Raw genomic sequence first — 17,760 nt, forward strand, 5'->3', positions numbered from 1 at the left:
TACTAAGTAATGTGATTCCACGGTAGTTTCCTGGTTCATTTATATCACCAGACTTATGGATTGGAACAACTAAACGCTGACTCCATTGCTCAGGAAAATATCCCATGCTTAAACAACTATTAAATAACACATGAAAGTAACTTTGTAATTGATCGGCACCATATCTAAATTTGTTACCACTTTTGTTTTCATGATCTTATTTTTTCTAGCAAACTGCGACAGGTTTCATTGCTTTCTTCTTCTTTTCTGCCTGTGCTCTAGTAACAACAACAGCTATGTTTGTTTCTTCTCGGCTAACCCACTTCTCATTTGGCTTATCAAGTATACCATGAATATTGACCATGACTAAGTCACAAACTGCTGACTCTAATCCAATAGCTTCTATTTCACCCTTATAATAAGGTGTGTCAATGTCTATGTTTGCCATGGTTACCAACCTGGCCCGACCATCTATTGCTATCATGACACAATTTTTATTCAACATTTTGATCTTCTTTCTAGCTACTGCTAACTCGCAACCAGTGTCTCTTAGAAATTTCTATTTTGATCACCATGTGCCATTGCAGCAGCCCCGTATCTTTTCTTAGTCTAATATCGACAATATCTGGCCACATGACCCTCTCTTTCACATTTGAAGCATGTAATGTTTCTGTTTTGTCTGTGACAGTGCTCTATTGATTTCGATAGAGTGCCTTGATTTAGGGGTATTGGTGAAAAAGGCAACTTTTTGTAATCCTGCCGCCATTAGCCTCTAAGTATTGTTCAGCCAAAGAGATGATATCTCTACGATCCTTTGGCTTTCGTTCCTTGAGAAACAAACTTTCGCAAATTGCTCTCTAATAATAAGGTCTTTCAATTTGTCTACTGTATCTGCAGCGTCGGCCATTTCTGTCCACCTACTGAAATACATATCTAAGCGAGCCATAAATTGGTTCACAGTCTCCCCATGTCCGGCATACTTTCTCTACACTTAGTTCTGAAACTGTCTTCTGTTAATTGGTATCTTTTCAAAACTGCTGTTTTTAATTCTTGATAGTCTGATCCTTGCTCAGGGGGCATACAAGTGTAAACTTAAAAGCCTTCCCCCGTTTATAACGAACTTAAGCTTATTGCCCATGTATCTTCTTTCCATCCTTAGATAAATTGTAGACGCACAGCAACCGGTTTAAACATGATATTTATACTACACTGAAAAGACTGTTTAGCTGTAGAGAAAAATTAACTCGTTATAAAAAATATCTGTAGTGGGTTAATCCAGAAAATTGCCAGGGAAAAATGATCATTTACCAGTTAATCATCAATAAAGAAAAGATTGCAAACTCTTAAAACATTAATATGTATCACCGTATCTCTTAAAACCCTTAAAAACATTTTGATATAAATTTACCTTGACTTTCCTACCTGATTCAGCCAACAAAATATTGATGGAATCATCTTTAGGATGGTACATGTATAAGAAGAAATATTTATTAACTTTATAATGATACCTTAATATTTTATTGATATCATATGTAAAGTAGATTTTGCATTTTGCCCGAGGAATAGGGGAAGAGTTCCTAGTTTTCTGCAGTGTGTTTATTGAGCCAGAATTAATTTGGATAAGCATGAAACAATTAATTTACTTGATACGAGTAGACTAAGTGGTCTCATTGTTTGAGTCCAAATGAAAGTTAATCAATTGATTATTGATAATTAAGTGTTGTGCTTAAATGCTGATGATGAAACAATCATAGATTAATTACATAACATTGTGTTAAAACAATTTTAGCCTCATTAATTCAGAATGAACGTTTTGAACCATTTTACAGACTGTTTTGTCAAACTGTTGGATAAAGACATCACCCAAACAATATCTTGATGTCTCTTAGGCAAGTCTTATTAGCTGGACTAAGACAATTGACAAACAAAAGGACCGTTTAAATGTTACTCCAGTTAGATTATTTTACATTTGTCTTGTTTAAACTGTTCACATCAGACAAAGAGATTACATTTAAAAATGCTGAAGATGTCAAAATGGCATGGATGCTTTGTGGGGAAAATAATGAGAGGCAAACCTCCAGTTGTTTGTCTCATTGTGTTCTGTCCCAGTGTAACATGATAATTTTTTTTACTCGTAACAGAAAGTTTATAATTAAACAATAGACACCAATGGTGTTCAGACTTATCATAAAGGGACTCCACTGGATACAACAGGACTGGAAATATTTTTTCGAGATTTTTGTACCATTTGATGAAAGTCTGAACCAATAACTTGTGTGACATCACGGTTACAATATCCAGGAAATTAGGTTATACCTTCAGGTTATCTGTTTTATTGTTTTATTTGTATTTCAGTTGGGACATGTGACAAGGAGTGCTGGTATTGCATATAGGCTGTCATAATCATGAGTGACACAATCATGTTTGGACTAGTAAGATTTCCATTAATATGTAACTTTACTTTTTCTACCATTGAACAGGATTGGTTGTATATTTACATATTTCATCAATGTATATGCTGTGTAAATTTTGGTTGACAGTTAAATATGATGGAAAGTTGGCAGACCTGAATCCGAACTTTTCTAAAGATCTAATTTGAAAAAGATTCTTTTGAGGGGCTGGTCATTTAAATGTCATTATTATATACCAGAGACTGCTGTGTTACGTAATTATACTGCAGGACAAATAGGATTTGATAAGAGATCAAATGAGTCATTATTTACAAGGATGTAATCATATGAGATTGCTGATCAATATTAGAAATTATAAAATGTTGATAACGTTAACTAAAAAGTGAGGTTATGTCTAATGGATTTTACTAGACAAGATGGATAATTCTTGGAGCTTCCACAACTGGCATAATCCTGATCTAGTAAGAATTATTGAGCTCAATTCATATTGCAGAACAATTCATATACCAGAACAACTCATATTCAAGAATTAGGTTGACACCAGAAAGTACTGTAAAATGTTAAGCGCCAGGAAATGACTGGTCAAGCTTTTAATAAATGAAATTTAAACCAACAGATTTCTAGATGGTAAAATGAAAAAAAATGATATAACATTTTAAGTGAACAGTAAAGTCTTGTCTTGTAAATCTTATCTTGTAATTCGTAAATCCATTATAACTGATCTCTTAATTCAAGAAAGACAGTTGACAAAATTGTCAGTTAAACACTGTCACGTGTTTTCTTTGCATAATCTACTGAGTTACTAATGCAGTAGCATATATAAATAGAAAAAAAACACATTAATTCAACATGGTCGCCTGTACACTCCTAAGATCCAGTAACTTTTTAGATCGTAATTTCATGGTAGGTCCATGTGTAGGCTGCTATAGGCTAATAGCTCTATTTCATATATAGTCGATGAGTTCGAGCGAATGGAGGTATTAGAGTGTTCCGAGTTCGAGCGAACAAAGTTTAACTGTATATGTACTTCAAGCTGAAGTTTAAATCAATAGCAAAGTAGGTGCGGCTGTGTTTAAAAATAATTTTACATCTAGTATGAGGTTACCAGATAATGTATCAATTTTTACAGCTGAAGCAAAAGCTATAGATTTAGCATTGTCATATATAGAACAGCATACCCATGATAAATTTGTGATATTTTCTGACTCGCTTTCTGTTTTAATATCCATTCAAAATAAAAAATCTGGCAATATCATGATAAGGAAACTTCTTTTACGATTTCATGATATACTTAAAACAAAATCTGTTAAATTATATTGGATCCCAAGTCATGTAGGTATACGAGGAAATGAAAAAGTAGATGCTTTAGCTAAACAATCATTAAATTTTCAAAAAACTGACTTATTGTTATCTGCTTGCGATTTTAGACCAGCTATAAATAAACTTGTATCATCTGAATGGAAAGCAAATTGGGACAATGCCGTTTTTAATAAACTTCACGATATAAACCCATCACTTGATGTGTCACCATCTCTATCTCTGTCAAACCGCCATGATCAAACAGTTCTTCTTCGATGCCGAATTGGACACACTAAAATTAACCATTCTTATCTCCTCACGAATGACAATGCCCCTTTCTATGTAGCTTATAATGAAATTTTTACTGTTGAGCATTTTCTTCTTGAATGTCATGAATTTTTACAGGCCCGTAATAGATTTTATTGTGTAAATTCACTCAAAGAACTCTTTAATACAATTCCATCAAAAAACATCATGATTGATTATTTGAAAGAGATAAACTTAAGCTTGTATTTTAGGATCTAACTGGTTCATTTTTATTGTTATTTACAAAGTTTTACATAACATTTTAACCCTATTATAGCATTCGGCACGATATGGCCAGTTATGTGTTGACGTGCCGTAAAAATCCAGACAAATAAAAAAAATATGCTGGTCATAAAATATTTTGAATACATTTTTGTATAATGTAATAAATAAATATAACTCTCTTGTGCACAATTTATGGCAAATGTCAAAATCAAAGCAATTTATTCATTTCCCTGAGTGTTTGATGTGTTCCTTGATCTTTTATGCCAATATTGTCCTCTACCGTCATATAGTATTAGAAATAACCAGAATGAAAGAATTCAGAAGTAAAAATTAAAAAGGTATATACCGATGGCAGAAATGCTGAGTATCCATTAAAAACAACATTATGATTTGTTAAACTGTTGTTTGTATTTTTAGAGAGATTTCGAAACTACTATATAATGGCAGATTTTCTGTTTTCTCTTTTGGAATTATGCTGATTTTAACTTAAAGCATATCAAATGTTGTTAAAATTTTTGGTTAGGTTGGTTTTGCACCTTCTAAATGCGGTTTTAAACCATGACAAATAATGTTTTGAAAACTTTTTATTCCAATTTTGGCTCGAAATCTATCATTATGTGATTAGATATTATAAGTGTATGTTTCTGTATTACAGCTTATGCTTGGAGTAGGAATATATTTGGGAATGTATCTTGATCAAAACTATCAGGTATGATTCTTATTCTAAACTCTCTCCTTACAGTCCCCGTCCATTTTTTTAATTATACCCCGCCGATGGAATCGGGAGGGGGATATTGTTTTAGCGTTGTCCTTCTGTCCATCCGTCCGTCCGAATTTCGTTTCCGCGCTAGTTTTCTGCAACTAATGGCTTGAATTCAACAAAACCATCAATACCAAAAGGAGATACGCATATCGTTGCCTTGTTCGGGTTCGACTCTTGAACACAGAGTTATGGCCCTTTAATATACATATAGAGCAATAATCGTTTCCGCTCTTTTTCTCTGCAACTACTAGCAGGAATTCAACAAAACATTATCGGAACCATTAATACTAAGATTAGATGTGCAATAATGTGCCTTGTTCGGGTCTGACCCTTTATGACAGAGTTATGGCCCTTGATTAGTTATGCAGTTTGCATATATAGCAATAATCATTTCTGTGCTATTTCGCAGAAACTCAATGTAAACTTTATGGGAACCATCAATACCAAAATGATATGCGCATATCGTCGCCTTGTTTTGGTTGGACCCTTCAACACATAGTTATGGCCCTTGATTAGTTATGCAGTATGCATATAGAGCAGTAATTGTTTACGTGCTATCTTTTTCCAACCGCTTGCAGGAATTCAATAATTCTTTATGGGAACCATCGATACCAAGAGGAAATCTGCATATTGATGCCTTGTTCCAGTATGATCCTTCAGAGTTATGGCCCTTGCTTAGTTATGCATTATGCATATAGGGCAAAAATCGTTTCTGTGCTATTTCCCTGCAACTTCTAGCAGGAATTCTACGAAACTTTATGGGAACCTTCAATACCAAGATGAGATGAGCATATCATCGCCTTGCTCCAGTCAGACTCTTCAACAGTTATGGCTTTTGATTAGTTATGTATTATGCATATATACCAATAATACTATTTCTTTGCAACTGCTGGATTGACTTCAACACAACTTTATGGGAACCATCAATACAAAAAGACAATTTGCATCTCATTACTATGTCCAGATAATACTCTATAACACAAAGTTGTTATGGCCTCTGTTATTGCCCTGGAATTTTATCATGTACAAAGAATATTACTGTTTATGTTATGATAAAAAAATGAATAAAGCCTTGTGTCTCCAGTTGTTGTGTTAGTGATAACCAGTGCTTGGCGGCGGATATAAATTCATTTGAGCATATTTGTCTTTCACTGCTGATTGAGAAATATTGTCTGAAAAGAAGTTTGTCTCTTGTGGAGAAATTATATTACTGGTTAGTTTCTCCAGGAAAGTCAGTTAGATGGATCAACTACCTATATACTAGATATGATAAATGGTGTTAAAATTGCTATTAAAACAGATACTAAACCATTAATTTGGAGATATTGCAGTCAACAGGTCTTTAACTTTGAGTAAACTTCATAAAAGTTTATATTTGGACAAATTCTAAACATTTTTTTTTCACTAATTTGTGATATTTTTAATGCGATGTTGTGAGATATTTCCCCATACATAATTAAATCAAAATACTTTTTTTGCGATGTCAGTGGGTTAATTCTTCCTTATATGTTCGTGTTCTACTTTCCAACACTCAAACTTAAACATCGTTTTCGGGAATGGTTTCTAAAAATTATATTGTCGTTGCTAGAAAACAATTTGTAAATTAATAAAGCCAAATTTCTATATTGTATATTACAATTTCATGTGATAAATGAAATACATATTCATTTTAATTACATGGTTTTCAGGTACTTCAAATCAAATGTCTAATTCTATGAAAACTTATCTATTTATAATTTCCACCAATTAATTAAGACTTGTAACACTGATATCTCAACTGAATGCATAGGGTGTTTGTTTTTAAAGATTATGTCACTTCGCATGGTTGGATTTTTTTTACTTCTGTGGCTGAGTGGCTTCAAACAACTTCATCATACCAGTGACTTTTTTCAAGTGAGGAAGCTGTCAAGCTAGTAAGCTTACGGAACGCTGGTGGTTCTATGTAGGCGCCTATTTGTGCCTGAAATAATGTCTCCTGCATGTACAATCATTAGATTTATGTTTCCCTTACAAACGTTTAGCTACTTATGTTAGTTAATCACTGTTGAATCTTCAAGCAAGCTGTCCGGATAGCTTTTGTTTGATTACTTCTGTTTTTAGCTCACCTGAGAACAATGTCCTCATGATGAGCTTTTGTGTTGGCCAATTGTCCGTCGGCCATCGTCCGTCCGTCAGTTTGTTCGTCCGTCCGTGTAAGCGTCAACAATTTCTTTAAACAACTTCTCCTCCTAAACCACGTGGCTAAATTTGTTGAAACTTTGCAGTGATGTTTCTTGCATGAAGCTCTACCAAATTTGTCCAAAGAATTAAATTCCATAAAGAACTCTGGTTGCCATGGCAACCTATTTTTCTTTTAACTCTTAAAAATCGTCTTATAAAAAACCGAAAGAGATACAGCTTAGATATTTGGCATGAAAAATCTTCTAGTAGATGTCTACCAAGTTTGTTCAAATAAAAGTCCTGAGGTCAAAATTGGTCCCGCCCCAGGGGTCATTGATTTCCTTATATGTATATAATAAAAACTTTAAAAAAAATCTCCTGTGAAAATCTAAAAGAGGTAGAGCTTAGATATTTGGCATGAAACATCTTCTAGTAGATTTCTACCATGTTTGATCAAATAAAATCCCTAGGGTCAAATTGGCCCGCCTCAGGGGGTCATTGATTTTCCTTTAATATATATAGTAAAAACCTAAAAAAATATTCTTGTGACAATCCAAAGGCACTATAGATAAGATAATTTGCATGAAACATCTTCTAGTGGATGTCTACCAAGTTTATTAAAATAAATGCCCTAGGATCAAAATTGGCCCCGCCCCAGGGGTCATTGATATTCCTTATATGTATATAGTAAAAACTAAAATCAATCTCCTTGTGACAATCCCAAAGAGCTAGAGCTTAGATATTTGACATACAAAATTTTCTAGTGGATGTCTACCAAGTTTTTTTTCTAATAAAAGCCTTAGGGTCAAAATTTGCCCCGCCCCAGGGGTCATATATTTTCCAAATATGTATATAGTAAAAAACTAAAAAAAATTCTTGTGAAAATCCAAAAAAGGTAGAGCTTAGATATTTGGCATGAAACATCTTCTAGATGATGTCTACCAAGTTTGTTCAAATAAATGCCCTAGAATCAAAATTGACCCCGCCACAGGGATAATAGATTTTCCTTCTATATACATGTATATCGTAAACACATTTTAAAAAATCGTCTTGTGGAAATCCTTAAGACCTAAAAACTTTGATATTTGACATAAAACATGTTCTAGTGAATGTCAATCATGTTTGTTGAAATAAAACCGCTGGGGTCAAAATTGCCCTGTCCCAGGGATTCGAGGTCGACAGTTCAATCCCCAGCTAGGTCAAATGTTTGTTTTTCCTCTCTTTTTCTATCATCTTTTTATTAGCTCACCTCTCACTTAGTGACAGGTTTAACTGTTTAATAAAATGGCTGCCAGAGTTAAAAATGGAAAACAACTACATCCAAACAACATCTTAACCACAGTTAAGCACCCTCTTATTTCAGTTTTAAAATAATGTTACACAAAAATTTCCTTGGTGTCAGTGTACAATTTTTTTCAGATTTAGCTGTCCCACTTTTCTAATTGTGCTTCTGGGGTGAAAAGGGGCTATACCTTGACCTTTTGACCAATTTCTATGGTGAGCCCAATTCAGGGCCCTCTTGTTGAACTTTCTTTTCCTTATTTTATTTTGTAAATTGTTATTTTTTCTTTCAGATTCCCAGGGTTGATGACTTTGAAATGGTTCGGGATAGAATCAAAGAATTATTAAAAAATTACATGAAAGATTGATTTCCAGTCAACAGAATGGATAGATAAAAGGTTTTGACATCACCTTTAATTTAATCAAGGAACCGAACCTATCATCAAAAATTAAAAAAGAATATGTTGGTATGATAGAAAAACTGCTTGAATGATGTTGTGATTTCATTGTTCTTCATTACAGATTACTATTTTTGTTTAAAAAAATTCTGATTCACGGCATGTAGATTGCTCGATAATGCAATGGTTGTTTATGATATTGTTATCTTTTATTTATATTTTTAATATTTTATTGTAATGAGTCCGTTTGCTTAGCTCAATGGGGAGAGCATTGCTTCCATCCTCTGGCTAGGCGAAATTTCTTAGCAATTGATCTCGAGACATTGAGTCTAATGGTCATTTGTCTCTCATTGCTGAGTCAGAAACTCGTGGAATAAGTACTCACAAAGGGAAATATTTGTAATTCCTGGTTAGTTATCCAGGAAAGCCGGATAGGGGGATATCATCAAAAATAATAATGTATCAAAATTGGCCAAAAAAAACCCATACAAACAAACTTTCACTATTGTAATCACATGTTTCTTTTCTGTACATCTTTCCTTCCAGCCGAAGGCCAAAATTTTGATACTTTTATAGCCAGCTTGGATAGAGTGGCTTTACTTTGGACCTGATGTAATTATAATCTAATTTTGTTAAACCTTACCTACACGTACCTGAAGCTGTAAGTGATTAACCTTTGTCACCAGTATAGGGCTAGGCCAGCCTGCACATCAACACAGTCTGGTCAGGCGCAATACTGTTGTCTGACAAGCTTCAATTATTTTTTCTTGATATACCCAAAAATGTATAATAGTCAATAACTCAAACGGAAGCTGGTAATGTCCATTTAAGAAATTCAGGAGGTTAATGGTAAAGTTTGAATGATGCCAAAAAAAATTTAAAAATAAACCATATCACTTCATGATGTCTAAGATTATGAATAATAAGTGAATTAGAGAATTTAGAAAATATATGTATTTAGTGTGTACATTTGCATGAATTGTAAGTTATAAAGATACATGTGCTTTCTAAGTGACCTTAAAAGGTTCCAATTTTACTATGTATGTATGTATGTATGTATGTATGTATGTATGTATGTATAAAAAAATTAATTGTAAATAATTTAAATTGTTGCAATTTGTGATTGTTTTGTTTTTCATTTATCAACTTCATAATGATAAAATGATGTTTGAAATAAATTTTGAAAATTTCTCAATATTTTTATTTGGGTTATTCTTGCATAAATGTGTGCACGCAGTTGTACATATATTAATTTAACTGAGAAACAGTTTCTCTGGCTGCTGCCGTTGTTGCAGGATGTTTAAACTGGCTGTACCAAGCGGGTTACTTTATTTATATAAGACTTGTATACAATGTAATTGTAGAAATAACTTAAAATATGCTCAGAAACTACAATGCCAAGATATCAGATATTTGGCATGTAGCATCACTTTTAGGCTACGTAAAAGACTAATTCTCAGAAACTACAATGCGAATATCTTAGATATTTGGCATGTAGCATCAATTTGAGCTCTTATAAATGGAGTCAAAATCGGGCCTGACATTGAGGTCACCTTATATAGACTTGTAAAGGAAAATACATTAAGTCTTCTTTTGTGAAACTACAATGTCAAGAATTCAGATATTTGGCATAGTAAACCTTTACAAAAGTTACATTAGCCATGCCTATGGGGTCAAAAATGGTCCCATCCTGGGGTGTCACATATTTTACATAAACTTGTAAAGAAAAATGTCTCAAAAATCTCTGAAATTACATAGCCCAATGAATTTGTATGAAACATTGCTAGTGGGCATCTATAAAAAAGGTATGTAAGTCCTTCCCTTTGGGTCAAAAACGGCCCTGCCCTTGATGGGGGTCACTTAGCTCATAGACTTGCTATGAAGTAAAAATGTCTTTAAAATCTTGTCTAAAAATGCAATGCCCAAAACTTAGATATTTTGCATGTAGCATTCTACAAAATTTATATAAATCATGCATTTGGGGTCAAAACCTGGATCACCCTGCGTTGGCTTAATTCTACAAACCCGTATGTCATTTTTTTCTTATTTTGAGAAAATCGCATTTGAAACTTTGAACTGTAATAACTTTGTTATGGTTTGAAACATATAAAAGAAATTCACTGTGTATTTGTAAAACTGTATAATCTACTTGTATACCAAATTTTGTAATTATATATAAAAACATAAAGCTGAAATCTTAAAATTATTGTTTCCGAATTTCGTCGTTAATAAGAAAACACATGTATATTCTTAGTTCTAAAGCCCATATGGAGATACGGGTTTTTGCGCAAGATATTTAGGAAACAATCTGTTATTTCTGAAAGCATTTATAGTGTTACGGGATTATTGATGAAACATTGAAGGCAAAAGTAACGAAGTGTCTCAATATTCGGCTAGAAAAAGATAATTAAGAATGATTTCCAAGTATTTTTTTATTTAATTTTATACACTTTTTCAAAATACAAAATACGCCTGCTTGACAAACCTTTATAAAATGAAAATTTAACAGTTTAACTCTTAAAATAAAATTAACTGTAATTTAAAGATTATGCCCTTGAAAACATTTTATTAATATGCTCATTATACTGTATAATAAAAAATCTGTCCACTATTTAAATGCTATTTTGCATTTTATCTCACGTGAAACCGTAAACTAGTTACAAACAACTAGTTTTAAAACAATGTAACGAACATATAAAATAAAGTTAAAATACAACATGCCTTTTTGTACGTGGTAAATGTATTGTTATTCAACTACATTGTATACTGTACGCTTAGAAATACAAAACTAAGTTTGTAAAGCAGATAATAAGAATAATATGTTTCACAGTTTTCGGATATGATTTAAAATATTATCTACCAAACTTCTTATCTATTCTAGAATGTCTTGTATATCATCATATATATTAATAACATTGGTTGAGACAAGCAACAACAAAAACATATAACGCTTCAATGTGAAGAACTACTGTTTATAGTTATCTAATGTTTTATATAGAATATTACTACGTAAGCGTTTGTCCGTCTTATCGCAATATTCCTATAATTTTCTATTTATGGGTGTGTCCTTCTTTGGGTGTTGCGCAGTCTACTGTAGCACTTTTTTCTACACACACACTTTCATGGCCTTGTAGTATTGTACATCAATAGTACGCATATAGTCTAACATACTTTCCAGACCTTTCCTCTTTTCAAGTGATATGATTGGACACTTTTTCAACTGATTTGGAACAGCAAGGTAAGTACATGACATGCTTGTGCATGTCAACATTTTTCGAAACACAGTTCCGGTTTTAAATTCAGTACCGGTGAAATCTGTTTTAAACTGAATGTCAAAGTGATTTTCTTTTTCATATCTTAAGCACTTTACCTTAGTGTATGGCATGTTGACAAACTTTAAACCGTTTATCGCTTTTTGAAAATCGTAAAAATGATGTTTACGCATCTGGATGATTTCAAAGGGTGTTTTACGCCTCACACATTTTAGAGCACGAACAAGCGACATCGGACTGTAAACTTCTTTCACTTTCAATACCTTTTCTATACTTCTATGTACATTATGTACCTCTTGTATCTGCGAATGACCTGGGCAACAGAATTTCTGTGTAATGTTATGAATATCATTATCTATCATAAATCTTTTTAGTGCAAATGTCATTGCCGAATTTCTATTTTGCAGGACGCAAGAATCAGACTACAAAATATAAGACTGGATATTGGATGTTTCCATTTTATTTCGTTTACAATACAAATTAAGGAGCTAGCTATTTCGTTTGCCCCTCTACCGGTGTCAGCTTCTACCCACAAGGCATTATAAACGTCTTTGTCAATTGAACAATGTGCAGTTAAATTGAAAACATTTAATTTCCTTATGTAAAAAAGATTTTCAAATCTGCTCGGGGCAGCGTAATAACATTCTGTAAGTCAAAACAAATGACAGCGGTTATATTACCATGATATTCATGTCTGTCTATATCTCGTTCACGTTTACGTTGCTTCATTGTCGGTGATGTGATGTTTATACTTTGTCTTAAACAAATAATCTGTCATGCCATCTTTTTCTTTTATGTTCATTTTTTTCACAAAGATCACACCAATCATTTTTAGGAATATGAAATGATATATTGAAATTTGTGTTAAATATTTTTCTATACATAGATAACTTTAAAACTTTCATGCGGTTTTCTATACATTTCTCTGTGTACATCTCGTACATTTTTGTAACTGATTGTCCACCTTCAAGATATTCATTTTGGCTCTGACTCCGACATTAATGAGAAGGAACTCTGATAAATGATGATATGTGCTCAATTACAAAGTTTATATCATGCTAAGACGTCAACTGTCTCGTAGATCGCCCGCGCATTCCCTGTATTGTGTACCATCTCCTTTATCTATTTTACTGTCATAATTTCTGACGCGACTGTCGTCAACACCCAGAACACCAAAATAAAAGTCCTAACACACACGATATTTTTCACCCTGTTAACAAAATAGAGAAATGTGTACTTCTAGAATTTTGCATGTGACTTAGCTTTGTAACTCTTTCTGTTCTTTTTGCATAATGTATGTATTTTGATCATCATTTAGAGTCAACAAGAATTCAGTATGTAGATTTACCACATCATCGCTGTTGAATATTTTTGCGCATTTGTATCTGCAATTCCCTTTACAGTCTTTATGAATTTTGCTTACTTTCTTCTGCATTTGTTTTCCTCTAGAACTTACATAAGCCTTTCCTGCTTGACGTCTACGTTTTCTTATTTCTATTTGCCCTCTGCTCGTGTCTTTTAATATTTTTCTACTTCTCTTAGATTCTTCATTCCTTGGAACATCTTATTCAACTGTATCTGCATTATTGTCAGTAATCTCATCTTCATCATTGTATGTATTACTAGTAGTTTCTGTTCTCATTATTGCTTCTTCTGTTCCAGAGCTACAGTTATCATTATTATTTATATCAATTTATGTATCTTCGACACTTATTTCCAGGATTTTACCCGCTTTTACCATTTCTTCAACAAAAGACGGGGACAATAAATTTGCATCATATAAGTGGATTGTAACCATATTATTGTTATCTGAATCAACATTGGGTTGGGGGAAAACTATGTTTTACTCTTGTATCTGAAACTGTGTCAATAAAATGAATAGAATGTGCTTCATGTGGAATTTCATTTGATTTCTCCTCTTGCATTTGACCAGACTTGTGTGTGGTTTCTTCATCTGTTGTTACAGTTGCAACATTTGTACTATAAATCATATATCACTAATGTTTCTATATGGTTCTGTTATGTTATCTATCTCAAGAGTGTTATCAGTGCTCTTAATTTCTTCAACAAACGAGGTTGGTAATGCATCCATATCATACAAGTGTTTTGTAAAAATATCATGATTGGCTTCAAAATTTACATCAGTATCAGTATTTGTAAGATGGTGCTGAGAATCTACATAGTCACTATCAATATCACTGTCATATTCATCTAGAAGATTGAGGGCTTCTCGTAGATTCAACCTACTCATGTATATAAAGTTTGATATACGTGTCAAGAAAACAGTTTAAGATATGATCTTTAAATCCAATTTCACTAATGGAGCTGTGCAAGGTTATATTTAAATAAACTAAATGCCCGTGCACGTTTTGCAGTATGCTTTTACAATGTTTAATGTCAATTGGAACATAACAGGCATCTACAGTGATCATTGGTTTATTAAAACATATTTTGCAAGGGTTGATTGTGCAGTGCATTGTTTGAGGTATAATTTCTCAGTATGAACACATTTATCAAGCACCTTGAAATTTTCACCAACCAGAAGATTACAGTCGGAAAGATCTATACATTTTTATAATTGTTAAGTTTGGAGAACTTAATAGAAAGCATAAAGTTGAAATAGGAGATTCACTCAAGTTTAAAAAATCTAAATTCCGGAAGTTAGTTTGTGCAAATATGCAGTCTATTTCTGGCACTGAACTATGAAACACAGTACATGGCAATGACAAGTCCACTATCCGACTTGAATGAGTTAGAATGACCCTTAAATCTTCACAGGAAACCTCCACTTGATATGGAAATATTACACGAGTCCACAACACTGATTTCGTTTATGTGATACATTAAAACAATTTACATACTTTATTAACACTTTTTAAAAGGTCCTGTATTTCTATGAAGTGAAATATTAGTATCAAAATTTCAACTGGGAGATCACACAGCAGAATCCTGAAACAAAACATAAAGTGGCCTGTTATTTAATGCACTGCATAATGGGTTTTATTTTTTACACTTTCTTCTTTAATTACACTCTTCAACTATATAATTTTGTCTTTGGCCTTCAGCCTATATCAATAATTCGTGTTTGTCCGAAATGGTGATCATCCGAAATGAAAAAAATGTGTTAACATACGTTTCAATTCAAGTCAAACTAATAAGAATATATGATGGTCATGTTATAGAAACTATCAGATAATTTATGTATATATGAGCCAGGTAAAATACTTACATAATCATAAAACAAATCACTGGAAGTTTTTCAAATATTTGATTTTTCCTGTCCAGATAAGGAGGCAACTGGTAAACAGTTTCGGTCGTTTAGTTTCGAATTGGCCAGGGTTTTACAAATAAGAGACAGTTTTGAAATTGAAGTGGATATTTGATGTTCTAAATATTTATAGTAATTATATTTCAATGACTAGTATTGTGTTTCAGTTATTTAGTAAAATTGAATTTAGTGGCGTTGACCCTAGTCTGGCTTACTACGTCATCGCAGAATAGTATTCATGGAACCAGACTACATTGACCCTTGCATTTTTTGAGAGAGTACCTGTCGGATGCGAATGTGTGGTTTTTGGAGCTAGCCGGTGAATCAGCTCTTCTATTTAAAGGGTATGCAGAAGACTTAGAATAGTGAAAAAAGTAGTTGAATGACTCCCCGTTTGGATGTTATTTTCAGATTGTGCATTGTTTAAGAAGAAAGAAACACTATAGCTTGTGATTAAATTTTTTGACGTTAATATATTTTTGTTATTTTGCGAATAGGACTAATCCACTCTTTTTATCAACAATGAAAAACACAGGGCTATGTGCCAGAAAACTAGAAGGTGGACATGTATTTTTATTTTTTTTGCTGTGAGATACATACATGTATGTATATGTTAAATATAATATATTTATTTAAGGTGTGTGATTACAGACTGTTGTGTTAGGTTTTGATTGTGGCGCAGTCAGTTGTTTGCCAAAAGCCTTAAAAACTGTGCATTGCCCCCTAAAATGTGCAGCCATGACATAGTCACGTGGTACACAAAATAGGCACATTTGATTGGACATAAAGTTATTAGTTTGTAGAATTAAATTTGACGTGAGAAAGTGAGTTACATGTATTGCAAATAATCATTTTATGGTTCATTCTACAATAAGGAAAGTATGTCATTGTATAGAGAACGTTGAGACGAAACAAAACCGTATAAAAAATTCAATATTGTCAAAAGTTGAGTAACGGGCACCTCCATGTCCAACTAAGTTTATCTAGACATGCACATAAAAACAAAGAAGCACAATGCAATGTTTTAAAGCGTCGGAGCGTCAAACTTTTTAATACTGAAAGTAATTATTTTTCAAACGAACAGTTTTAGACAAAAAAAAATAATAGACAAAATCAGATTAAATTTCTGGCCATGTTGATATAATTTAGATAATTTTCTGTTGTCGGAATCTTAAAAAAAAGTGAGATTATGAATTTCGCGCAATAACAGAAGAAGCGGAGACGTCTGAAAAGAGCAAAGAACATGGATCCGATCGGTATGAATGGAGAGACTATGATTTTAATGTAATGAAGTCATTGAAAAAGAGACTACATGCAACAGAGCGAGAAGATGTATCATTAATAGAAACTGCTGGAGGTCTTAGAATAATTCTCAATACGGATATGTACGAACTTTTGAAACAATCTGTAGATACATTCTTCAGTTCTGAAAAAATACTGAAAATGCCAGAAAATTCTTGTACATGAAAAACAAGGCAATCTTGTTGAAACAAAATATAAAATTACATCCGGAAGACAAGGGATATACACTTTAAATATGTACCATTCCAAGTCGTCATGTTTGATAAATGGGAAACAACAAAACGTGTTCTCTGAAAAAGACTTACCAGAAATACTAAAAATACTCGAAGATCATTTAAAAGCCAATATACATCTGCTAAAGAAATCCATGAAAACATTTAACTGTTAATTTTGTCAAGCAAATCAACAAATACTTCTGAAGAATGTTCAAATGATACTGACGGCGATCACGATCACTACACCCTCACGAAGTGAATAATGATAGAAACCAACCTATACTGAAAGAGAAATTGTTGACCGATGACAATTCAAATCAATCAAAGATATGTCAAAGGACATTTCTTCCTCTATCCTTAATATGCGTAGAGAGCTAAACAATCACATAACAAAGACGGCTTCACAGATAGGTGAAATAAAAGATGCTTTGATTAGACTGAAATCTCAGAGGCAGGTAAATTCTAATGAATTGAATGGGGAAGTCGAACATATAAAAAACAACACGGAGGTAATCAAAGAACAAATTTCTTTGGTAAATTCCTGTCTGTTTCAAAGGCTACAGTCTATTTCAGATCATCTTCGGTCAAAATCAAATGTTCCTACTAACAGAACCGCTCGTAATAAGAAAAGTAGCATGGAAAATAAATCTCCTCATCAATCCCATGATTATTCCCTAGAAATGAATTGCTCAATAGATACTCTACAACCAGTATCAGCAGAAGACCAGATACAGGACACAAACCAAACACATGTGAAATAAATAGAGCCTTCCGTTAACAAAATTAATGATTCAGATTCACCAACCAAATCCAAAAGGTCCAGTAGATGGAAAACTCTTATTGTCGGGGATTCTATTCTGAAAGGTATTCATACACGAGGT

General features: G+C 33.0%; 1 long non-coding RNA gene across 1 annotated transcript; it reads left to right on the plus strand.

Annotated features, from left to right (window-relative positions):
- The first annotated feature begins 2,290 nt into the window (after positions 1 to 2,290).
- On the plus strand, positions 2,291 to 9,894 carry LOC132750366 (uncharacterized). The gene is made up of 3 exons (XR_009628538.1): positions 2,291 to 2,411; positions 4,876 to 4,929; positions 8,718 to 9,894. It is a non-coding gene; the product is annotated as an uncharacterized LOC132750366 (long non-coding RNA).
- The last annotated feature ends 7,866 nt before the right edge of the window (positions 9,895 to 17,760 follow it).

This window comes from Ruditapes philippinarum, unplaced genomic scaffold (assembly GCF_026571515.1).
Source record: "Ruditapes philippinarum isolate M1 unplaced genomic scaffold, ASM2657151v2 ctg2041_1_1_1_1, whole genome shotgun sequence".
Lineage (NCBI taxonomy): Eukaryota > Metazoa > Mollusca > Bivalvia > Venerida > Veneridae > Ruditapes > Ruditapes philippinarum.